Genomic DNA, 25,575 nt, shown 5'->3' on the forward strand with positions numbered 1-25,575 from the left:
GGCTGAACCTCACCTACAATAAGGAGAAATGCGTGTTTAACACCACGCGCCTTGCCATCCTCGGCTGCGTAGTGGAGAACGGAATCATCGGCCCCGACCCAGAAAGAATGCGCCCCCTCATGGAGCTACCCCTCCCCCACTGCCCTAAAGCACTTAGGAGAACCCTGGGGCTTTTCGCCTACTATGCCCAATGGGTACCCAATTACGCGGACAAAGCCAGACCCCTCCTGAAAGCCACTTCCTTCCCCCTCACGGAGGAGGCGTGCGCGGCCTTCTCCCTCATTAAGGGAGACATAGCCAAGGCCACGATGCACGCAGTGGACGAGTCCATCCCCTTTCAGGTGGAGAGCGACGCATCCGACTTCGCCTTAGCCGCCACCCTAAACCAGGAGGGGAGGCCAGTGGCCTTCTTCTCAAGGACCCTACAGGGCCCCGAGATCCGACATTCGTCGGTCGAGAAAGAGGCCCAGGCGATCGTGGAGGCAGTACGGCGCTGGAGGCACTACCTGGCAGGCAAACGATTTACCCTCCTCACCGACCAGCGTTCGGTGGCTTTCATGTTTAATAACAAGCTGAAGGGCAAAATCAAGAATGACAAGATTTTGAGATGGAGAATCGAGCTCTCCACCTACGATTATGAGATCTTGTACCGGCCAGGCAAGCTGAACGAATCCCCTGATGCCCTTTCACGAATGACATGCGCCAGCGCGCATATCGATAGGCTTCAGACCCTCCACGACCAGCTCTGCCACCCCGGAGTCACCAGACTCTACCATTTCATTAAGGCCCGCAACCTGACCTACTCCATCGAGGAGGTCAGGACCATGACCAGGAACTGCCAGACCTGTGCGGAGTGCAAACCGCACTTCTATAGGCCGGACCGAGCAAGCCTGATCAAGGCCACCCGCCCCTTCGAGCGCCTGAGCATCGACTTTAAGGGGCCCCTCCCGTCCTCTGACCGTAATGTGTACTTCCTCAACATCGTTGATGAGTACTCCCGTTTCCCCTTTGCCTTCCCCTGCCCCGACATGACCAGTAGCACGGTCATTAAGTGCCTGAATGCCCTCTTCGCCTTGTTCGGGTTCCCGAACTATATACACAGCGACCGGGGCTCCTCCTTCATGAGCGAGGAACTCCGGCAATTCCTCCTAGAGAGAGGTATTGCAGCAAGCAGGACCACCAGCTACAACCCCAGAGGTAACGGTCAGGTGGAAAGAGAGAACGCGACGGTATGGAAGGCCGTCCTCTTAGCCTTAAAGTCTAAGGGCCTCCCAACCTCCCGCTGGCAAGAAGTCCTCCCGACAGCGCTGCACTCCATCCGGTCATTACTTTGCACGGCCACTAACACCACCCCCCATGAACGAATGTTCGTTTTCCCCAGGAAGTCGACTACGGGAACCACTCTACCAACCTGGCTGACCGCCCCGGGGCCGGTCTGGCTGCGGAAACACGTGAGGACCCATAAAACGGACCCCCTGGTCGAGAGGGTGAACCTCCTGCACGCCAACCCCCAGTACGCCTACGTGGCGTACCCAGACGGGCGGGAGGACACTGTCTCCCTACGAGACCTCGCACCCTCAGCCGATCCGGAAACACCGCCACCACCCCCCCCAACCTCAGTCCAGGTAGACGGCATGCCGGAACCCCACGAGCCCTCGCCGACCACGCAAACACCAGCATCAACACCGGATAAGGCACCAGCACCGGATAAGGCAACACCACCGCTGCGGCGATCGGAGAGGCTTACGAAGCCTCCGGACAGACTGACCTACCAGAATTGGTAGTACACTTCACCCCGCCGGACTTAATTCTAAACAAGGGGTGAATGTGGTAAACCACGTTCACTATCGTATCACTGTTAGTAGTTAGCACTGTTCACCACTGTTCGTTATAACTGTATCACTGACCACTATTGTATCACGGTACGAGGTCGCCTCTTGCCACACTGCTATACCTGGGATGACCACTGCCGACTCCGCCTTGGCTCCACCCACCAGGCCAGGTATAAAGGTGAGCGACTGGCTGGTATTCCTCCTGCTTGGATCGGATCACCCACGAGAGTGGGCTGTTATTTAGTCAATAAAAACCTTTAGTCACCTTCGTAACTCTTCGCCTTTTATTGGAGGAATTGATAGGTATATCACTGTCTAGCTACTCACATTATTTGAGGCTCTCAGGAGAACCAGGCTACCTTTTTGCATCTGCAGTGGTGCGTCTTAGACTGGATGCTTCAGCACCTGTTTCTTCAACTACTACCTCCATACTATTTTTATAAAAAGTGTATCTTGCAGCTTGTGCACAATGAAAGAGTGTGTACAAATGGTTCTGCATATGCTTAAAATGAATGTACACAAAATGCTTATAAATCATCCTTAGGTTCTGTGATTGTGGTTACAGGTAGCATGTTGCCAAAAAGCCACATAGTGGCTTTGGTGTGGAATTGTGGCAGAGTCACAACACCAGTGATTAGTAGCAGTCACTCCTTTGATACCTGATGTTATGTGACATTTAACATTGTAAATACTAATTCCAGCTACACCGACAGCTATTACAGGTAAATTTGGACACAAAATATAAAATCTCATCGGGCCAGCTGACATAGGAATTATCAATGCAATGGATTGGAGTACATTGATCCACTTATAGTTTTTAATATACAATAGTTATATATTTTAAAATATCAATGAAATGAATTGAGAAAAAGTATTTTTTTAAATATTTTGTGGGTTAAAATCACAGAAGCAAGGTCATTTCTGTGTAAGTACCAAAAGAATGTAAATCTCATTTATTTGCTTTGTACAAGCAAATAGAATAACCAAAACAGTGAAGAACAATGCCGTAATATCATATGTAAAAAAAATTATGCCCGATGAATAACTGTTCAATATCTTTGCATCAAACCAAATGGATAATTGGCAATAGATGAGTAGAAAAAAATTTAAATCAACTGTTGCATCCCAACTAAAATTTGTTCAGTGTGCTACATCTGTCTTTCTATTGTGTTTAATTCCCCTTCTCGAACACAAAGATTGAATTGCTACAGGCAAAAAAGAATTAGACAATAGGTAGACAAATATTTGATCTCAGCACTGAGAAAACTGAGTTCATAACAGCCAATGTCACTGTTGATAACTGCTTCTGAAATAACCTGGGGAAAACAAGTCACAAGGATGGTTTGTGAAATGGGAAAGTTCTGATCTACTTTTACCATTGACAAGGTAGTGTTTCACAAAGCTTTTATTCCTCCACATGGTGGAATATTAGAATCCTGTTTAGGTTGCAAAATTCATCTCCTGTTCCAGTGTGTTAACACTGTATCAAGCTTTGCACCTGCTACTTGCTCTTGTTGAGGAACTCTATTATGTAGAACAACAGCTTGCATTTATATGGTGCCTTTAACGTAGTAAAAACATCCCAAGGCGCTTCACAGGAGCGTCATCAGATAAAATTTGACACCGAGCCATATAACGAGATATTAGGTCAGGTGACCAGTTTAGGACAGGTGATCAAAAGCTTGGCCAAAGAGGTAGATTTTAAGACAAGATTTAAAGGAGGAGAGAGATGTAGACAGGCAGAGGGGTTTAGGTAGGGAATTCCAGAGCTTAGGTATCTGAAAGCACTGCTGGCAATGGTAGAGCATTGAAAATCGGGGACGCGCAAAGTGCCAGAACTGGAGGAACGCAGAGATCTCGGAGGGTTGTAGGGCTGGAGGAGGTTACAGTGAAAGGGAGGGGGCGAGGCCATGGAGGGATTTGAACACAAAGATGTGCTTTTTTTTCTTGCGTAATATTTCTATTACCCCTCATGGGATGTTTCCTCACAGAGCTGCTGAGAACAGCCATTATTTGAATGACATATTTATGATGTATTGTGACCCCAGTAGGTATGCTGATGGATGGAAGGATCACTAAAGTTGCAAATGTTGTTCAGTTTCCAGTAGTATTTCTTGGGATGGCAGGGCACAATTACAGGTTTGTGACAAATTTGTGTCACTGTACAATCACTGAATTGAGTGAAGAGAAAGAATACAATGCAGAGTATCAAAATGTTATTAAAGTACTTGAAAGAAAATTGACCTGTTGATTCTGGTGAATCTTGAACACATCCATTCCCTTGTCTATTTAACTTGTGTAAGTAATTACTGTTTGGGAGCTGTTTTCTGACAGTATCAGAATGATCAAGAGAACGTTACTGCATCTTTACAGGAAGGCCAACATTTTGGTTGCACTTTCTTATCCCTTTGTTCTAGAATCCAGAACAAACCTTTAGAGCATATTCAAGTTTTTTTCTCCCTCTGGATTCATAGATTACAACAGCAATATCTTCAAGTCTGTTAGCTTTTTTAGCTTTTCAAAAGGAGATAAGAATGCTGTTGCAAGTCAATTTAATGAAGCTTAAGAAATATAGGGATAGATTTTAACTATCGGGCAGCTAAGTAGCAGAGGGTATCAGCCAGTTGCCCTTTCATGCCAAATGGAGGCCTGGTCCATTTTGAAGGCTGGGTCCCAATACCATGCTACTGTTGATCTTTGGGCAAAGGCCGACCCGGCTGGCAGCAAGGTAAGCCTTGGGCGGGGGGAATGCAGAGAGGGAACCCAAGGCAGCAGCTGTGAAGCCTGGAGGAGCTCTCACCTCCTCCTAGTCCCACAAAAACAATTTTAAACTTACTGTTTTTTTGGCTGAAATGGGCAGGTGCTCCAGCCACCTAGAAGGGAGGGCCCTTTCATGATGTCATCAACTGGATCAGAAGTGGGATTGGGACAGTAAGGCTGCGATTTTGCTGACCTCAGCGGGTCTCTGGTGAGTCCTAACTCCGCTGCTGACTCCATCCCACAGTGTAGAATGAATTTCCCTTGATTGTGCTTGTTAAGCCCGTCCAGCGCGTTTCCCGGCCAATTAGAGGAAGTGGGTTCAGTGACATCATTTGATGACGCGTCATCAGCTGGTTTCCTTAAAGGGACCATGGCCAACTTTATTTTGACATTTGTGCTGTCGGTGTTCTACAGCATTGAGGTGCTGCAAACAGTGACAATCACTGCACAAAGGCACAGGGCTGCACCCAGGCTCTCCCATGACTCCCTCCATATTCTTATGAAGGGAGTCAGATCACACAAGGAGGTCCTCTTCCCTTTCCATGGGCGGAAGAGATCTCCCCAGGAGATCATCACAGTCTGGTTGCACATTGCAGAGGAGGGCACAAGCAGGGATGTGGTCAGGAAGACCTGGGATCAGTAGATCACAAAATGTTAGTACAAAGCCACACTCAACCTCATCCTCTCATCATATTCCCATCACTCTGCCTTCTCTACCCTACTCCTGCACATCCTTAATCACACCAACTTACCTTGGACCTCCACCCATCCCTCTCTATCTACATTGTCACTTCCCCATCTCACTAGCCACCCCTCATACTCACCCTCATCCTAGTGCAATCATACCAACTAACAACACACATTTGGGTGTTTTATGCAATGTTCATGTCAAGTTTCTGTTAATGAGGTGTCAAACACTGAAACCTGTATTTTCAACACTTTGCATTCTTGGACAGATTTGTGTGCACCTTTGGAAGTGGGTTAGTGAGTTGTAGTGAATGGTGAGACACAACGGTACCCCCTGCAATGGTGATGAGTGTGAAAGGAATGGCTTGGGCATTATAGGGATGCTTTATGGTGTTGGTGTGGGGTGGTGTCAACCTGGTGCATCATGTGGCAGCCAGGATGTACAGCATCAAGTGAAGTAAATCTGGCCATGGTGAGGCCATCCCTGGCCTCCCAGGCAGCAATGTGGTCGGGTGCTGATGCCCTGTGTCCTGTGCAGCATCAGTTGATTGCGGAGAAAGTTGGTATTGTTGTTGGTGCTGCTGGTGTGCCTGTTGCTGCTGGTGTTGGGGTTGATCGTGGAGGGATTCTCTGAGGACCAATGTGGGAGAGTATAAAGGGCACCCATGCTGATGAAATAGATAGCAGTTGAAGTTGAGATGACAGAAACAATCTGTCAATGGTGAGAGAGATTGCTGCAATGAGGTGACACTGGCTGGAGAGTTTGCTACAAACACTTGCAGCCTGCATAAAGCTCAAAGTGTGTTCCAAAGGGAGAAAGCAACAGCCTCTGCACTTGGAAAGTGAACAGGTGTGAAGTGGGAGCTTTTATACTGCATTTCAAGCTGTCACTCATCAGCTGATTCAATGGCCACTCAACTTCCACCTCAGATTAACAGACGGGGTCCAGGAGCAGCGTGGAAGCCCTGGGCGAGTTAATAAAGTCAAAAGGTAAGTTTAAATCCACTCTTAAGGGCTATTCAACAAGCCAATAATTGTTTAAATTAGGTCCCACGCCGCTGCCACTTGGGTCTGCTCGGCGCTGGCAGACCCGACATTGGGAAAGGTAAGTGTGTGCAATTTGACAGTAGGTTCCCCACCTGCTGTCAATCAAATCAAATTTCACTGCCAACCCGCCCTCGATCCTGTCTGCTGAGCACCAGCAAAATTCCGGTCTAAGTTTTTCCCTGCAAAGCCAGTGAAAATCTCCCCCATGATGATGATGATTTCTTACACTTTTAAGGTTGTTGGTCAAAGCTGTATTTTGATGTCAAATATTTTTGAGGTAATAAAATTCTATTGGTTGGTCATCTGGGTAGGGAATTTTTTTTTTTAGTGTCATCAGTGTACATGTGGAAGTTGACGCTGTGTTTTTGGATGATGTCGCCGAGGGGTAGCATGTAGATAAGATATAGGAGGAGGCCAAGGATAGATCCTTGCGGGACACCAGAGGTAATGGTCCAGGGGCAGGAAGAGAAGCCATTGCATTGGCAAGTGGAGATAGAACAACTTGCATTTACATAGAAACACAGAAGATAGGAGCAGGAGTAGGCCACTCGGCCCCTTGAGCCTGCTCCGCCATTCAATGCGATCATGGCTGATCATCCAAATTCAGTACCCTGTCCCTGCTTTCTCCCCATATCCCTTGATCCCCTTAGCCTTAAGAAATATATCTAACTCCTTCTTGAATATATTTAATGAATTGGCCTCAACTGTCTACTGTGGTAGAGAATTCCACAGGTTCACCACTCTCTGGGTGAAGAAATTCCTCCTCATCTCAGTCCTAAATGGCTTACCCCTTATCCTTAGACTGTGACCCCTGGTTCTGGACTCCCCCGCTATTGGGAACATCCTTCCTGCATCTAGTCTGTCTAGTCCTGTTAGAATTTTATAAGTTTCAATGAGATCCCCTCTCATTCTTCTAAACTCTAGCGAATATAAGCCTAATCGACCCAATCTCTCTTCATACGTCATTCCTGCTATCCCAGGTATCAGTCTGGTGAATCTTCGCTGCACTCCCTCCATGGCAAGAACATTCTTCCTCAGATAAGGCGACCAAAACTGCACACAATACTCAAGGTGTGGTCTCACCAAGGCCCTGTACAACTGCAGCAAGACATCCTTGCTCCTGTACTCGAATCCCCTCGCTATGAAGGCCAGCATACCATTTGCCTTCTTCACCGCCTGCTGCACCTGCATGCTTACCTTCAGCGACTGGTGCACAAGGGCACCCAGGTCTCGTTGCACTTCCCCTTTTCCCAATCTATTGCCGTTCAGATAATAATCTGCCTTCCTGTTTTTGCCACCAAAGTGGATATCCTCGCATTTGTCCACATTATACTGCATCTGCCCAATTGCCCAACCTGTCCATTTCATACTGGAGTTTCTCTGCATTCTCCTCACAACACACACGCCCACCCAGCTTTGTGTTGTCTGCAAACTTGGAGATATTACATCTAGTTCCCTCGTCTAGATCATTAATATATATTGTGAATAACTGGGGTCCTAGCACCAATCCCTGCGGTACCCCACTAGTCACTGCCTTCCACTCGGAAAAAGACCCGTTTATTCCAACTCTTTGCTTCCTGTCTGCCAACCAGTTTTCTATCCAAGTCAGTACCTTACCCCCAATCCCATGTGCTTTAACTTTGCACGCTAGTCTCTTATGCGGGACCTTATCGAAAGCCTTCTGAAAGTCCAAATACACTATATCCACTGGTTCTTCCGTATCTATTCTACCAGTTACATCCTCAAAAAATTCCAGTATATTAGTCAAGCTACTATAATGTAAAAAAAAAATCCCACAGCATTTCACAGAGGCCAAGCTGAAGAAAGCGATATTCGGAAGAGTGACCCAAAGCTTGGCCAAAGAAGTGGGTTTTCAGCAGGGTCTTAAAGAAGAAAAGAGAGCAGAGATGCGGAAGGGTTTAGAAATGAATTCCAGAGTGTAGGGTGTAGATAACGCAATTCACAGCCAAATAATGTAGTGGTGAAAGTGGGGGGGGGGTCTATACAAGAGGTGGAGTCAGAGAAATGGAGAGTTTGGGGTAGGTTATAACACTGGAGGGAGTTACAGAATTGGTGAGGTATGTGAGAACCTGAAGGGATTTAACTATGAGGAAGCTCATTTTAAATTTGAGGCATTGGGGAATAGGGAGCCAATGTTGTTCAGCGAAGATAGGGGTGATAGGTGAGCGGGATCTGATGGGCATACAATACAGGCAGCAGAGTTTTGGATGAGCTGAAGTTTCTGGAGGGTGGGAGGCTGGCTAGCAGAGCATTTGAATAGTCCAGTTTAGAAATGACAAAGGCCGAGGTTGGGGCAGAGGCGAATGATATTATGGAGGTAGAAGTAGGCAGTCTTTGTGATGGCTGGGATATGGGGTTGGAACCTCATCTTGGGGTTGAATTGAATGCCGAGGGTGTGAACAGTTTAGTTCAGCTTGAGATAGTGGCCAGAGAGGGAGATATAGTCTGTGGCGAAAGTGCAGAGTTTATGTTGGGGGCTAAATACGATGGCTTTGTGTTATCAATGTTTAGCTGAAGGAAATGTAGCTCATCCAAAACTGGATGTTGCACAAGCAGTTTGACAGCACCGAGGCTGTGGAAGGGTCAAGAGAGTGATGGAGAGTGGTGTCATCAGCGTGGAAGCTGACCCCAAAAAGGAAATAATTGGGGCAAAGACGGTGTGTGAGAAAAGATAAGCAGGTAACATAAAAGAGAACACTAAAGGCCTAGAAATTCGTGGCAGCCACAAAAGCTGCCGGTACCACAGTGGCCGGGGGTTAACAGCCGCCAAGAATGGTGGCACTGGTAGGACCGAAAAATTGCCGCTGGGGACTAATTATCATTAGCCCAGTGCTAAACTCAGTGTAATGCCGTCCTGGTGGCATTGGCCCTGGCAGCAGGTTCCAACGTGGCGTGCCCAAGCTGCGTTGCTGCTTCAACAGCCTCTGGAAGTGAGGCTGTGATTTCACAAAGCATTGTGCGATTCTTAAAAGGGCAATGCATTGTCGTTTTCTTAAAAGGGCAATGCCTTCTGAAATGGAAAAAATAAAAATGATGTAAAAATATAGTTTCTGAAAAAAAATTAACGTTAAAAAGAATTCCCAAATAGGAGTCTTCAGCTCTTAAAGCTGAATTCCTTTCCGCACCTAACAAAAAGGGAAAAATGCTTCAGTGCTTCTTCTCTTCTTAGGCAGTCCCTTGGAACCGAAGATGACTTGCTTCCACACTAAAAATGAGTTCTCAGGTGACTGATGAGCCCAATGCAGGACCTACAGTCTCTGTCACAGGTGGGGCAGACGGTGGTTGAAGGGGCGGGTGGGTGGGGTGCTTGGGTTGATGTGCGCTCTTTCTGCTATTTGCACTTAGCTTCCGCTTGCTCCCGGCGAAGAGACTCGAGGTGTTCGGCGCCTTCCCGGATGCTTCTCCTCCACTTTGTGCAGTCTTGGGCCAGGGATTCCCAGATCTCGGTGGGGATGTTGCACTTTTTCAAGGAGGCTTTGCGGGTGTCCTTGAAGTGTTTCCTCTGCCCACCTGGGGCACTCTTGCCGTGTCGGAGCTCTGAGTAGAGCACTTGTTTTGGGAGTCTCGTATCGGGCATGTGGACGATGTGGCCCGTCCATCGAAGCTGATCGAGCGTGGTCAAAGCTTCGATGCTGGGGATGTTGGCTTGAACGAGAACACTGACATTGGTGCGCTTATCCTGCCAATGGATTTGCAGGATCTTGCGGCGGCAACGTTGGTGGTACCTCTCCATAGCTTTGAGGTGCCTGCTGTACATAGTCCATGTCTCTGAAGCATACAGGAGGGCGGGTATCACTGCTGCTCTGTAGACCATAAACTTGGTGCTGGGTTTGAGGTCCTGGTCTTCAAACACTCTCTTCCTCAGGTGACCGAAGACTGCACTGGCACACTGAAGGCGGTGTTGGACTTTGTCATTGATGTCTGCCCTTGTTGACAGTAGGCTCCCGAGGTATGGAAAGTGGTCCACGTTGTCCAAAGCCTCGTCATGGATTTTGATAATCGGGAGGCAGTACTGTGTGGCGGGGGCAGGTTGGTAGAGGATCTTTGTCTTACGGCTGATTAGTGTAAGGCCCATGCTCTTGTACGCTTCGGTGAAGGTGTTGACAATGGTTTGGAGTTCAGCCTCAGAGTGTGCGGAGACGCAAGCGCCGTCTGCATACTGTAATTCGATGACAGAGGATGGGACGACATTGGATCTGGACTGGAGGTGACGGAGGTTGAACACAAATGGCTCAGCAAGCCAGGGAAGGGACACTCAGGGTCTCACACGCAGCACTCCAGCTTTGTGCAGGGGGTTAACTCTGCCATTCCCATAGACTTAAAATGTAAAATTTTAAAGGGGGCGCAAGAACAAAGAGATCTGGGGGAGTTTGTGCACAAATCTTTGAAAGTGGCAGGACAGATTAACAAAGCAGTTAATAAAGCATATGGGATCCTGGGCTTTATAAATAGAGCCATACAGTACATAAGCCAAGAAGCTATGCTAAACCTATAAAAAAGACTAGTTCAGCCCCAGCTGGAGTTTTGCATCCAATTCTGGGTACCACACTTTAGGAAGTATGTGAAGGCTTTGGCAAGGGTACAGAAGAGATTTACTAGAATGGTTCCAGGGATGAGGGATTACAGTTACATGGACAGACTGGAGAATCTGGGGTTGTTCTCCTTAGAGCTGAGAAGACTAAGAGGAGATTTAATAGAGGTGTTTAAAATCATGAATGGTTTAGATAGAGTAAATAAAGAGAAAGGCCACAAAATTCCAGTGCTTAGCGCAGCTGTTAAGGTCAATTTGAAGAAAAAATGGCGCTCGCCACGCTTCCAGCGCGGGCCATGCTGGTCGCCATATTGGGAAGGGCGATAGCACGGCTGTTGCCTGCGTGCGCTGGAAGAATTCAAATGAGGCAGGTCGTGACGTCAATCTGATTTGATACCGACCTGCTATTTTGGACGTCGCTGCTCGATTGTACGCCCTCTCCTAAGCACGTACAGCAACGCGACTTAAAGGGACACACACAACTTTGAGGTAAGTTGCTTTTTGCTTTTGAACTGAATCCTGTACAGTTTATTTGAGTAGTGGCTTGGTGTAAGACATTTAAAAAGTTGTGAAAGTGTGCAGGGAGTGCTAATGGACGTTTGCAAGGCATTGGTTCTTAAAGGAAGGCCTCTGAGAACACCAGTTGCTCCCAGTCTTGGGGGCCCTTGTTGCAGTCCTCCTGCAGCATGACATGGAGATGGAGCAGAGGCAGCAAAGAGGACAAGCTGCTCATAGAGGGAGGAAGAGGTGGAGGGCTTTCGGCAGGAGGCCTTACCCATCTATGGTCTTCAGGGAGCACTTCTCCTATCTGCACCTAAGCCAGAAGTAGTGTGTTTGTCAGCTCTGCTTCACCAAGGAGGTAGTCACAGAACTCTGCCACCTCCTGCAACCTGGACCCTCAGAGAAGGGTGAGGACGGCGCTGCCAGTGGCCCTCAAGGTAACCGTGGCCCTCAATTTCTTTGCCAGCGGATGCTTCCAGGCAGCAACAGATGACATAGCTAATATCTCTCAGTTCGCCATCCATCACTGCATCTGGGAGGTCACAATGGCTCCAGGAGAAGGGACTTCATTGTCTTCTCTCTAAACAGAGATAAGCAGGAAGAGCGTGCACGTGGTTTTGCCAGGATATCGGGGTTCCCCATGGTGCAGAGCGCCATCGACTGTACACACATGGCTTTGTGGGCACCGCATCTCAATGCTGAGATGTACCGCAACATCAAAAACTACCACATGAGAGCATTGCTGCCACGGGGAACGTCATCAAGCAGACCATCGGGGTACTAAAGCATTGGTTCCGCTGCCTTGTCCGCTCAGGAGGAGCCCTCCAGTACTCGCCAGTGCGGGTGTCCCATTTTGTGGTGGTCGGCTGAATCCTCCACAACTTGGCCATTATGAGGGCACAGCTCTTGCCACCACGGGTTCCACCACCACCTTACGAGGAAGAGGAGGAACAGAGGAGGCAGCCGGCCAATGCACGTTCAGGATGGGCTGTCCATGAGCGCATTATTAGACTCCGGTTCACCTAGCTTAAAACTCAGATCCCCATTGTTGAACTCTTCCCCACCTTATCATTCCTCTGTCACAGACCATCACAGTGTCCTCTTGGCCACAAACCTGAAATGAAAGCCAAAACAAAACAAACATTCCAAACAAAATGTATCAATCAGTCAATCAAATGGTACATACCAATGTCAACTAATCACCCTTGTGCATTCCTAGTGTCTGTCTTGCGTGTTCCTTTGCCTGTTCCAGTTCTCCTATGAAGTGCTACCCCAGTGGTTGCTGCATGGCTGGCTGCTGACTTTCAGTGCGTGTGACTGCAGATGGCCTTGCAGGATGTCCTCTAGCAACTCTGGGCCTAGATAGCCCAGCAGCGGACCGCCTGGCATCCTGAGAGAGGACAGCAGGTTCGTCCTCCTTGGAGCTACTGCTACTCCCCCGGGGCGGCACCGCAGCGATCCTCGCCATTTGTTGAAGGCCAGATTGCTGGACTGCTGTGACACCCTGCAAGCCCCTTTCAACACTGCTTAACCCAATCTGTGCTTGCGTGGCAGCAAGCTGAGCCTGCATGAGAGCAGTCTGAGCTTCCACTGCAGCACTAAGACATTGGGTCGCTTCCGCTTGTGCTGCAATAGAAGCTGAGACATCGGCCGTCACATGCTGGATCCTGGTTGGGTCCACAAGTGCGCTAATGGAGTTGCCTATAACTTCCACCCTGGAAACCATGGTCTGCAAGCTCTACACAAAGTTGGTGCCGGACTCCTCCATGCTCCTCGACAATGACAGCAGGCTTTCTAGCAGGCCTGCCAATTCACCAAGCAGTTTATTGTGCAAGCCCATCATCTTCTGTAGGCCGCCCCATTGAAGTCCTCATCTGATTCCTGTGCAGCAAAACTCATGTGCAACCTCACCCTTTGGGGAACTGGCCCCTGTGCTACCCTTTCCCCCTGACCTGGCTGCAGCCCACTCGTGCCCGGTGAATCACCACATGCAGGTCCCGCCTCTATATTACCCTCTAAAACCCGTGCAGTGTCTGTATCTGAGCTGGTGCCTGCGAGTTTCAGATTGAGTGACGGTGTCTCTTCTTCAACAATCTCCTCTTCCACCACTGGCTGGACAGCTTGGAGGCCTTGGGTATCTGAAAGGAGAAAGACACAAGGGTAGATTTGTGGTGAGGGGAGTGGGGGAAAGCAAGATGTGCATGCTTACACCATCAGCAGTTTGTAAGTGAAAAGAGATTGTGGGATGAGGGATGTACTTGAATGTGAGAAGGAGGATTAATTATGAGGATACCATCATCTTGAATGTTTTCAACGATGCCACTCACCACGGCCCCTCCAATTATCTGCAGCACCGTCTCCTCCATGGGGGTGAGGACATGTAGCCTTGCCCGTACCCCGCCAGTTCGCTGCTACTCTCTCCTGTTATGAGCCACCTTGGCCTGCAAGAGAAAGGGAAGTGTGTCAGTGAGTGTGGTGCAATTTGTTTGGGTGATGTGCCTGCCATGGTTGAACCGCTGACAGTTTGTGCATGTGGTGAGATGTAAGTGTAAGGTTGGGAGCAGTGTTAAGTGTGTGAGGATGAGGTGAAGCTAGGAATGTGAGGTATGCTTCATGTGTGGTAGAGATTGTCGGTCGGTGAATGATGAGAGTGAGCAGTGTGTGAGGCTAGTGGTCGAGTTGGTAAGAGACGGCTTTTGAAGATGAATTCACTGACCTTGACTACTCGTCTGAGGTCATTAAACTTCTTTGGACTTTGGAGCCACATCCTGGGGACGACACTGCTGGCAGTGACAGCCTTGGTGATCTGGTCCCACATCCTTCTTAGTGTTTCTGGAGGGTCTTCTGGCCCCCCTGTGGGTAGAGGACCTCTCTTCGAGTGTTCATTCCCTGCACAAAGGCCTCGAGTGCTGCGTCCGTGACCCTGGGTGCCCTTTCCCTGGCCTGTTGAGCAATTTTGGTTTGTGGTGAAGCAGTTTTAAATTTTTTGATAACCAGAAGGCAGCTCACCTTTAAGAGATGCAGGCTGCCTTTAAGAAGTGCAGGCTAGCTTTAAATAAAGCTAGCCTTACATGAACATCGTGAACCTCGGCTCCTGCTGAGTGCACAGCCAGTTAGCAGTGGGCTCAGCGCTGCGCTGTGTGCGGCTATCATGCAAAGTAGCAGGCAGCACGAAGTTTATGTGCTGCACTTCTTTAAACGGGCGCGGGCCGAGTGCGCATCGCAATTGCTGTGCCCGTTTTCATGCCTAATCAAATTTAACCTCCAAACTGTTTACAATGGCTGAAGGGTCAATAACCAGAGGGCACAGATTTAAGGTGATTGGCAAAAGAACCAGAGGCGACATGAGGAAAAACTTTTTTGTGCAACTAGTGGTTAGAATTTGGAATGCACTGCCTAATAGGGTGGTGGAAACAAATTCAGTGGTAGATTTAAAAAGGGAATTGGGTCAATACTTGAAGGAGAAAAAATTGCAGGGATATGGGGCAAGAGCGGGAGAGTGGGACTAACTGGATTGCTCTTTGATAAAGTTGGTGCAGACTCGATGGCCGAATGGCCTCCTTCTGGGCTGTACTGTTCTATGATTCTATGATCCTGCATTTCCTATGGGTATTTTTGGCTTCCCTCAGTTAACATTGTTTCACAAAATTTTCCTACTTTTGCTTTTAATAGAAATGTGGTCTGTCTTTATAAAGTTATGACAGTCTTGCTGATCAAGAGAGATGGGATCTTAATCAATGGAAACAGTGTGGAAATTTATGTTAATTAATGTTCATTATGCTGAAGGAATTTCAAAAAGTGAACTGACTTAGTTTGCAAAGCCAAGTGTCAATCATAGATAAAAATAACAACAGAAAATGCTGGAAAAACTCAGCAGGCCAGGCAACATCTGTGGAGAGAAATTAGAGTCAACGTTTCGGGTCAAAACCCTTTGTCAAGACTAAAGAGGCACAGGGAATGAAATAGATTAGGAGGCCAGGCTTGGTTTATTTAGTATTGTTAGCTGTAGCAGAAAATTTGACTGCATCTTCCCCAAATATTCAAGAACTGCTGTTCTGCCTGATGAATTTCCAGAGTGCTAATTCTCCACAGATCGTTCTTTAACAAATGTTAATGGTAAGAAGGACTGCTAGTATTGGACCACCAATTCATTTACATGGGAATTAGGAGCTTTTTTTCTCCTACTTCTATTTTACAAACCATTTTCATAGATAAAAGGTAACTTGAACTCAGGTACTGGATTGTATCATTAACTGAATGTATATGAAATATTCTTTCATCCTTTGTGTAATTTTCATTTCATTTTGCTGAAGTAAATTTTTTTCATTTATTCATATGAAAGCTAGTATTAATGATACAAAAAAAACAAATCTGAAACAAAAACAAAAAATGCTGGAAGCACTGATCAGGTCAGGCTGCATTTGTGGAGAAAGAAAAAAAGTGAATGTTTTAGGCATAATCCTTTGGTAAAACTAGAAGATATTACTGATGAACAGCTTCTAAGAAAGAATACGTCATTCAGAGACCATATGCACAAAAAATAAAAAGAATAATCTTCAGATGGAGAACAGGAGATGGTTAAATGACAGAAGTAATAACAGTGTAAGACAAAAGGAGGCATGATGAGAGAAATTAGAGGAATAGAAGACACGTATGTACACAAAATGGGAGACCCCCATCCCAAGCACCAACCTGCCCCAACTTCCAACCTCGGAAGTGCTGGTATCCGCATCCTACAATACCAGCACCTACTGTCAGAGAGAAAATGGGAGCTGTAGTTAAGGTTTGAAGTTGTTAGAGTCGATATTAAGCTCATTATTTAGTTTTAACAATTTCAGACCTTATCCACAGCTTAATATTGGGGGCAAAACTTTTGTTAGCCGTTAATGTTTTAAGTTATTATTTCAGCTTTTCCAATGGCTGTATGGCACGAAAAACATAGAGGCAACATTCAAACCCTATTGTTTATAGTGGGTGCATTCATGCAAGCGCGATTTGCCCGCTACATGTGATGGCAAGGATAACAGGGTAGCGCCGTAATATGAGTGTAAAAGTTCTCAGAAACAACTCAAACTCTCTCTTTCTCCACATACCAAGGAGTAAATAAGATAAGAACGTAAAAGATAGGAGCAGGAGTAGGCCATATGGCCCCTTGAGCCTGCTCTGCTCTGTTGGACTATAACCTGGTGTTGTGTGATTTCTTACATTTGTCCACCCCAATCCAACACTGGCATCTCCACACCATAATAATATCATGGCTGATCTTCGACCTCAACTCCACTTTCCCGCTCGATCCACATATCCCTTGTCCAAAAATCTAACCATCTCAGCCTTGAATATACTCAAAGACTGAGCATCCATACCCCTCTGGGATAAAGAATTCCAAACATTCTCAACTCTCTGAATGAAGACATTTCTCCTCATCTCAGTCCTAAATGGCCGACCCCTTTTTCTGAGACTAGGGGCTGGATTTTACCAGCCCTGAGGAGGTGGGTTTGGAGACAGGACTGCTGGGAATGTCAAAAAGAATGGGAGCGGGTCCTGAACCCACTCCCATCCCGCTTCCAACCAATCTGCCCAGGAGTCGGGTCCCCGATTTGTGCAGGGACCCAACTCCTAGCAGCGGGAAGAGGATTATAACCACTTAACTGCCTGTTAACAGGTAGTTAACAGGCAGTTAAGAGGCTTTTCCCAATTTTTCGACTGCTGCTGCGGGCTTCCTGACATCAGGGAATCCCGCCAGGGTAAGTGAGGCATGCTGTGGGTCTGTTGTTATGTTGGCGTTTGGATGACAGCTGCAGAAGTGGTGTGAAGGATGCAATGGGACAATGGTTAGTATCAGAGGTAAGGAAATGTGAAAGTAATTTTTAATGTGGTTAGATGTTTCTGCAGGTGACAAGCTGTGAAGTGTTTGTGTAGCCTCATCTCATCGGGAGAAGTGACAGATGGCTTCTGCAATCCCAGCTGCAACTGCCATCTGTTTTATCCTAAGGAGAGAGTAATTGGAGAGCTTGGGTGCAAGGGCTCACCTGTGTACAATGATTCAGTGTTTGACAGCACCTGTCAAACAAGAGTGGTGCATATGCCTTTAAGAAAACCGGCAGATGAAGCGTCATCAACTGACGCCATCTGACACCGGCTTTCCCTTAATTGGCCGGCAAGCCCGGAGGGTGGGCTTAACAAGGCCAATCAGGGCAAAATAGCGTCTGTTCGTCAGACGTCACTGGGGGCGGGACTAGAACCCGGAAGGCGGCAGTCCTACCCCCAACTCGTCTTGGTAAGTAAAATCCAGCCCTATGCCTCTAGTTCTAGACTCACCAGCCAGGGGAAACAGCCTATCCTGTCAAGCCCTCTCAGAATCTTCTATGTTTTAATCAGATCACCTCTCATTCTTCTAAACTCCATAGGCCCAATCTACTCAATCTCTCCTCATAGAACAACCCTCTCATCCAGGGATCTAGTGAACCTTCGTTGCACCGTCTCTAAGGCAATTATATCCTTCCTTAGGTACGGAGACCTAAACCGTATGCAGTACTCCAGGTGTGATCTCACCAAAGCTCTGTACAATTGCAGCAAGACTTCCTTACTTTTGCACTCCAACCCTGTTGCAATAAAGGCCAACATACCATTTGCCCTCCTATCTGTTTGCTGTAACTGCATGTTAACGTCTTATGTTTCATGTACAAGGACACCCAAATCCCTCTGAATGCCAATATTTAATCGTTTCTCACCATTTAAAAAATATTCTGTTTTTCTATTCTTCCTACCAAAGTGAATAACCTCACATTTCCCGATATTATACACCACCTGACACCTTCTTGCCCACTCACTTAACCTGTCTATATCCCTTTATAGACTCTTTGTGCCCTCCTCGGAGCTTACTTTCCCACCTTGATTTGTATCATCAGAAAACTTGGATACATTACACTCGGTCCCTTCATCTAAGTCATTAATATAGATTGTAAATAGCTGAGGCCCTAACACTGATCCTTGCGGCACCCCACTAGTAATGGCCTGCCAACCTGAAAATGACCCGTTTATTCCTACTCTCTGTTTTCGGTCCTTTAACCAATCCTCTATCCATGCAATATATTATCCCCAACCCCATGAGCCATTATCTTGTGTAACAACCTTTCATGTGGCTCGTCATCAAATGCCTTTGGAAAATCCAAATATACTACATTCCCTGGTTCCCCTTTATCTACCCTGCTAGTTACATCCTCAAAAACTCTAATAAATTTATCAAACACGATTTCCCTTTCATAAAACCATGTTGATTCTGTCTAATCATATTATGATTTTCTAAGTGCCCTGTTACCACTTCCTTAATAATGGATTCCAGCATTTGCCCGACGACTGATATCAGGCTAATTGGCCTATAGTTCCCTGTTTTCTCCCTCCGTTCTTTCTTGAGTAGCGGGATTACATTTGCTACCTTCCAATCCATGGGGACCGTTCTAGAATCTAGGGAATTTTGGAAGATCAAAACCAATACATCCACTATCTCTGCAGCCACCTCCTTTAGAACCCTAGGATGTCAGGTCCAGGGGATTTGTCAGCTTTTAGTCTTATTAATTTCTCCAGTACCTTTTTATTGCGAATATTAATTACTTTAAGCTCTTCACTCTCATTAGACCTTTGGTTCCCCACTATATCTGGTATTTTTTTGTGTCTTCTACTGTGAATACAGATATAAAATATTTGTTTAAAGTCTACCATTTCCTTATTCCCCATTATAATTTCTCCTGTCTCAGTCTCTAAGGGACCCACGTTTACTTTCGCTACATTCTTCCTTTTTACATACTTTTAGAAGCTTTTGCAATCTGTTTTTATATTTCATGCTACTTTACTCTCATATTCTGTTTTCTCCCTCTTCATCAATTTTTTGGTCATCCTTTGCTGGTTTCTAAAACTTTCCCAATGCTCAGGCTTACTACTCTTCTTGGCAACGTTATAAGTCTCTTTTAATCTATTTCTATCATTAACCTCTTTAGCTAGCCACGGATGGATCACCTTTCCCATGGAGTTTTTATTTCTCAATGAAATGTATATTCATTGAGAATTATGAAATATTTCTTCAAACATTCGCCATTGCTCACCACTGCTTCTCTCGACCCATCCACTGTCTCTGTCTCTAAATTGTCTGACTGCTTGTCTGACATCCAGTACTGGATGAGCAGAAATTTCCTTCAACTAAATATTGGGAAGACCGAAGACATTGTCTTGGGTCCCCACCACAAACTCCATTGCCTAGCCACCAGCTCCATCCCTCGCCCAAGCATCTGTCTGGGAGTGAACCAGACTGTTTGCAACCTTGTTGTCATATTTGACCTTGAAATGAGCTTCTGACCATGTATCAGTGCCATAACTAAGACCACCTATTTCCATCTCAGTAACATCGTCTGACTCCGCTCCTGCCTCAGCTCATCTGCTGCTGAACCCCTCATCCATGCCTTTGTTACCTCTAGACTTGACTATTCCAATGCACTCCTGGCTGGTCTCTCATGTTCTACCCTACATAAACTTGAAGTCATCCAAAACTCTGCTGTGCGTATCCTAGCTCGCACCAAGTCCCATTCACCCATCATCCCTGTGTTCCCTGACCTCCATTAGCTTCCAGTTAAGCAATGCCTCGATTTAAAAATTCTCATCCTTGTTTTCAAATCCCTCCATGGCCTCGCCCCTCCCTATCTCTATAATTTCCTCCAGCCCCACAACCCCCCGAGATATCCGTGCTCCTCTAATTCTGGCCACTTGAGCATCCTTGATTTTAATCACTCAACCATTGTTGGTCATGCCTTCAGCTGCCTAGGCCCTAAGCTCTGGAATTCCCTCGCTAAACCTCTCCAGCTCTTTACCTCTCTTTCCTCCTTTAAGACGCTCCTTAAAACCTACCTCTTTGACCAAGCTTTTGGCATCTGCCCAAATTTCTTATGTGGTTCATGTCAAATTTTGTTTTATAACACTCTTGTGAAGCACCTTGCGACTTTTTACTACATTAAAGGTGCTATATAAATACAAGTTGTTGTTGTTGTTGTTCCTTATCTACCATCATACCTTTTAATCTAATTTCCAAATGTACCTTAGCCAACTCACCCCTCATACCTATGTAATTGGCTTTACTTAAGTTTAATACTTAGTTTCAGACTTAAGTACATCGCTCTCGAAATCAACGTGAAATTCTATCATACTATGATTATTCTTCCCCAGAGGATCTATTACTATGAAATTACTAATTAACCCTGTCTCGTTACACAAGACAAGATCTAAAATAGCCTCTTCCCTGGCTGGTTCCACGATGTATTGTTCGAGGAAACGGTCTCGAATATATTCCTTGAACTCGTCCTCCAAACTACTTTTGCTAATTTGATTTGTCCAGTCTATGTGAAGGTTAAAGTTCCCTATGATTATTGCATTACCTTTGTTAAAAGCTCCTCTTATTTCTTGATTAATACTCTGTCCAACAGTATAGCTACTGTTAGGGGGCCTATAAACTCCCACCAGTGTTTTCTACCCCTTGTTATTTCTTATCTCCACCCTTACTGATTCTACTTCCTGCTCTTCCGAGCCACAATCCTTATCTCATCCTTTATTATCAGGGCTACTCCCCTATCTTTTCGAAACATCAAGTACCTTAGAATATTTAGTTCCCTACCTTGGTCACCATGCAACCACGTCTCTGTAATGGCTATTAGATCAAACCCATTTATCTCTAGTTATGCCATTAATTCACCTATCTTTTTACAAATGCTTCGTGCATTCAGATAAAGCACTTTTAATTTTAACTTTTTTACCATTTTCTCTTATTTGACCTTTATTCACTGATGACCGTTAAACTCTCTGGCCTAGAAATTCGGTGGGTTGCGCCACCAGTTAGCACCTAAAGAGGGCACTCAGTGGCTTTAGCGCCACTGGCCATGCCTCCCGCGATATTTAGCAGGGCGCCAATGGCGGCGTTAGCCTGTAGCGCTGCTCCGCCACCGATGACGTCATCGGTGTGCGCAGCGCACCACGACCACTCCGAGCGCAATATTGGGTCACGCCCCCCCACTGTAGCGCCGGTCATAATTCGTGACTGGTTCAGGGGGGCCTACATGTGACGGTAGTGGCGCTACTTAAGGGGGAGGTGCGGGGTGGCCATTTTTTTCGGTGGCGCTGCGGCACGTAGCGCTGCGATATTCAGTTTGAGCACCCCAAGCAGGACGTGGGGAGCCTCAAGCAGCGCCCCGAGTCCCTCTTGGGGCGCTCCAACTGAATATCGGGAGGGTGCAAGCGGCTCCGCCCAGAGCGCAAATTCCGGCGCCCAGGCGAGCTTGGCGCCCCAAACACGGCGCCACCAAATTTTTAGCCCTCTGTCCCTTCCTGTCATGCTCTGCTTATCTTTACCAAAATTGCTACACTGCTGTATGGCCTTAACTTTTCTCTTTAGATTTATAATTTTCCCTCACCTGAATCCTCTCCCCTCCCCACCCTTTTTTAGTTCAAAACCCTACCTACTGCCCTAGTTATTCAATTTGATTGGGTAATGTCACTCAAAGGGTTGACGGTGGATAGGCAATGGCAAACGTTCAAAGATTGCATGGATGAACTACAGAATTTGTTTATCCCAGTTTGGCATAAAAATAAATCAAAAAAAGTGACTCAACCGTGGCTAACAAGGGAAATTAGGGATAACATAAGATCCAAAGAGAGGACATATAAATTGGTCAAAAAAAGCAGCAAACCTGAGGATTGGGAGCAGTTTAGGATTCAGCAAAGGAGGACAAAGGGATTAATTAAGAGGGGGAAAATAGATTATGAAAGTAAGCTTGCAGGGAACATAAAAACTGACTAAAAGCTTTTATAGATATGTGAAGAGAAAAAGATTGGTGAAGTCAAGCGTAGGTCCCTTACAGTCAGAATCAGGGGAATTTATAATGGGGAACAAAGAAATGGCAGACCAATTAAATACATATTTTGGTTCTGTCTTCACAAAGGAAGACACAAATAACCTCCCAGAGATGTCGGGGAACATAGGGACTAATGAGAGGGAGGAACTGAAAGAAATCAGTATTTGTAGGGAAATGGTGTTGGGGAGGTTGACGGGATTGAAGGCCGATAAATCCCCAGGGCCTGATAATCTACATCCCAGGGTACTTAAGGAAGTGGCCCTGGAGATAGTAGACGCATTGCTGGTCATCTTCCAGAACTCGATAGACTCTGGAACAGTACCCATGGATTGGAGGGTAGCTAATGTTACCCCACTATTCAAAAAAGGTGAGAAAAAGCAGGGAATTATAGACCGGTAAGCCTGACATCGGTAGTGGGGAAAATGCTAGAGTCCATTATAAAAGATGTAATAGCAGAGCACTTGGAAAGCAGTGACAGGATCGTAGAAAGTCAACATGGATTTACAAAAGGTAAATCGTGCTTGACTAATCTACTGGAATTTTTTGATGATGTAACTGGTAAAATAGATAAGGGAGAACCAGTGGATGTGGTGTATTTGGACTTTCAGAAGGCTTTCGATAAGGTCCCGCATAAGAGATTAGCATGCAAAATTAAGGCACATGGGATTGGGGGCAAGGTATTGACTTGGATAGAGAACTGGTTGGCAGATAGAAAGCAAAAAGTTGGAATAAACGGGTCGTTTTCCGAGTGGCAGGCAGTGACTAGTGGGGTACCGCAAGGATTGGTCCTAGGACCCCAGCTGTTCACAATATATATTAATGATCTGGACGAGGGAATTGGATGTAATATCTCCAAATTTGCAGATGACACAATGCTGGGTGGGAGGGTATGCTGTGAGGAGGCTGTCGTGAAACTCCAGTACGATTTGGACAGGTTGGGTGATTGGGCAGAAACATGGCAAATGCACTATAATGTGGATAAATGTGAGGTTATCCACTTTGGTGGCAAAAACAGGAAGGCAGATTATTATTTGAATGGCAATAGATTGGGAGAAGGGGAAGTGCAAAGAGACCTGGGTGTTCTTGTGCACCAGTCGCTGAAGGTAAGCATGCAGGTGCAGCAGGCAGTTAAGAAGGCAAATGGTAAGTTGGCCTTCGTAGCAAGAGGGTTCGAGTACAGGAACAAGGATGTCTTGCTGCAGTTGTACAGGGCCTTGGTGAGACCGCACCTTGAGTATTGTGTGCAGTTTTGGTTGCTTTATCTGCGGAAGGATGTTCTTGCCATGGAAGGAGTGCAGCGAAGATTCACCAGGCTGATTCCTGGGATGGCAGGAATGACGTATGAGGAGAGATTGGGCTTATACTCACTGGAGTTTAGAAGATTGAGAGGGGATCTCATCGAAACCTATAAAATTCTGTCAGGCCTGGACAGACTAGATGCAGGAAGGATGTTCCCGATGGCCGGGGAGTCCAGAACCAGGGGTCATAGTCTAAGGATAAGGGGTAAGCCATTTAGGACTGAGATGAAGAGGAATTTCTTCACCCAGAGAGTGGTGAACCTGTGGAATTCTCTGCCACAGAGGGCGGTGGAGGCCAGTTCATTAAATATATTCAAGAAGGAGTTGGATATATTTCTTAAGACTAAAGGGATCAAGGGATATGGGGAGAAGGTAGGGACAGGGTACTGAATTTGGATGATCAGCCATGATCTCATTGAATGGTGGAGCAGGCTCGAGGGGCTGAATGGCCTACTCCTGCTCCTATCTTCTATGTTTCTATTTGCCAGGACACTGGTCCCAGCCCAGTTTAAGTGGAGTCCATACCAATGGAATAGCTCCCTCTTTCGTCACTGACTGCAAGCTGCAGTTCGTGGTCTGTAAATGTGGAATGGCCGGTTACTAGGTCCACCAGCTTGATCCTATTGAAGATTTTTGGAACCATTTGTTGCTCAGTGATGCCGGCTCCTTTTCATCTCTGTGCTGTGTTGATTGCTCACAGCCTGCCCCTGATCACATTTCACTAACCACAGATGGGCTGTAGTAACATCCCTCTGTTAAAATTATATTCTCCAATTGCTTTAATATTGTCCTAAAGTTTAATTGGAACAAGACTAATTAAAGAAATATACCGCCCATGGGTTAGCGTTGAGTGGCGGAGATTCCTCAACAAAGAAACTATTGAACAAACCAGGAGACCAGTTAAATTTTATTCCTGTAATTCACACAATCCCCCTAATTTAATTCGATATAATCTGAGTTTAATTGAAATAAAGTTCTACAATGATCAGTGTGCAAAAGGAAGATAACAATTCATTAAATTGTATGAGAGACTTGATACAGCTGTTTCTGCCTGAAATAAATGGAGCATTTAAGACGCTATAACCAGCAAATTTGAAATTGATGTTAATGCAAATAGGTAATGGTTACTGCTTTTTGGATGATATAAGCGATTGCCCATTTTAAATTTTGATGGTTTCAAGTGTTGGGGACTGTACTGCTGCATGAGGTGTGTGTGAGAATGTATGCCGTATTTTAATCAAAAGTAGTTGGCCTAGAAATTCAGTTTGGGCCCGCCAGCTGGTTTGCGCCCAAAAGTCAGCGCTGGGCGGGGAGCCATTTGCGACCGTCAGAAATTCAGTTTTTGCGCCCCAAGTCGGAACCGGGCGCTATTCCAAGGTGTGGCCGCCCCCGCTTGGGGCGCTGAAACTGAATTTCAGCGCTGTAGGCGCCGCTGCACCACCCGATGCGGTGCGGCAGGCTGCGGTACTGCAGGCCTCCTCCTTCTCTTAAGGTGGAGGTGCCTGCAACGGGGAGATCGCCGCTGGATTGTTCCGGCAAATGAGCCCGGCACCACGGAGAAGTGCCGGGCTCGCGGAAAGCAGCCGGCAATGCCGCGGGGGTGGTGGTGGAGGAGGCCGGGGAAGGAGGTGCGGGCAGGCGGCCGCCGAAAAAGCGTCCGGCCGCACCTCCACCTTTATGCGCCCCACTAAGGCTGCAGTAAGGCCCTGGTCTCCGGATGTAAGTAGCGGCCGCCACGGAGGAGGCGGCGGCAACTGAATATGGGATTCGGGCCGGCATCGGGGCGGAACCAGGGCACTGCGCACACCGATGACGTCATCAGTGCCGGCGCAGCGCTACCGGCTACCGCCACCATTATCGCAGCGCTGAATATCAGCGCGAACTCCTCTATTGGCGCAAAAGCCCTCTTTGGGCGAAAACTGGGCGCAAAGCCAACCGAATTTCTAGGCCGTCATATTTATAAACTACTTGGGAATAGACAGAAGGAAACAAAAGGACATTATACAAAT

At 46.6% G+C, this 25,575-nt stretch overlaps 1 protein-coding gene across 11 annotated transcripts in view; it reads left to right on the plus strand.

Annotated features, from left to right (window-relative positions):
* dlg2 (discs, large homolog 2 (Drosophila)) overlaps nt 1-25,575 on the plus strand; it is a 1,642,261-nt gene that overhangs the window by 952,727 nt on the left and 663,959 nt on the right. The gene's annotated exons all lie outside the window — the stretch shown is intronic.

This window comes from Somniosus microcephalus, chromosome 10 (genome assembly GCF_052327205.1).
Source record: "Somniosus microcephalus isolate GS21.2 chromosome 10, FLI_Smic_1.0, whole genome shotgun sequence".
Classification (NCBI taxonomy): domain Eukaryota; kingdom Metazoa; phylum Chordata; class Chondrichthyes; order Squaliformes; family Somniosidae; genus Somniosus; species Somniosus microcephalus.